We start from the raw sequence: 1,013 nt of genomic DNA on the forward strand, positions 1-1,013 counted from the left end.
TCTATCTAATATCAAATCATAGACTTAATTATAACATAATAACACACAGAAATACAAGCCTTTGGTCATTAATATGGTCAAATCCGGAAAATATAATTTAGAAAACAAAATGTTTATTATTTCAGTGAAATACGGAACCGTTTCATATTTTATCTAACGGGTGGCATCCCTAAGTCTAAATATTGCTGCTACATTGTACTACCTTCAATGTTATGTCACAATTACGTAAAATTCTATTTTTGAACAAGATAATATCCTAAGGGTTTAGAGAGTTTAATGTTGTAACTGTGACGTTTAAGAACTTTGTAATTGTTTTACTGGAAGTGTTAGAAAAGCAGCTAGCTTTTGCACTGCCATCATTTCAACTCATTTCAACTCATTTTCTGTCTAGTACGAAGTTATACAATTACTATGTTGTTCAAAACCATTACATTCACTTCAACCGGCAAGTTACAAAACTATATTGTGGTATTCAGTGTATTTTTGCACTTTACTGACCTGTAACACAGGATAAATGATGAAACAGGAAAATGTGGCTTCTCTTTCTCTTTCTCTCAATTATGAAAACACACAGGTGCAGGATCGCATATAGTCCCAGTGCGAACCAAACACGTCTCACATCTCACACCCCTAATGGCCAACAGTTGTATAAATGCATCGCAATGGCGAAACCTTGAAGGACTGACATTTTGGTAAAAGAATTCTTCCCCAATACAAAGAAACAATACATAAACACAAATGTGACTATACATGTTGTGTGCGTCACACACTCCCTGACAAAAATAAAATGGCTCCTGACATTCAAATCTAAACCTCAAAACCTTTTTCATCAATAAAGCAATGTAGTCTATGTGTACGGCATGTAATTGGGCCACATGTAAGGTGCAAGTGAGTAAGGTGGAGGAATGTAGTAAGGTGTTTCCCATACTGGTAAGTAAGGTGCACTGTATGTTACACAGAGTGTGTTAACAGTAGGGTGTGATTGCATTGAAGGTTGACCGAGTGTTTCATAT

Source organism: Oncorhynchus tshawytscha, linkage group LG03 (genome assembly GCF_018296145.1).
Source record: "Oncorhynchus tshawytscha isolate Ot180627B linkage group LG03, Otsh_v2.0, whole genome shotgun sequence".
Lineage (NCBI taxonomy): Eukaryota > Metazoa > Chordata > Actinopteri > Salmoniformes > Salmonidae > Oncorhynchus > Oncorhynchus tshawytscha.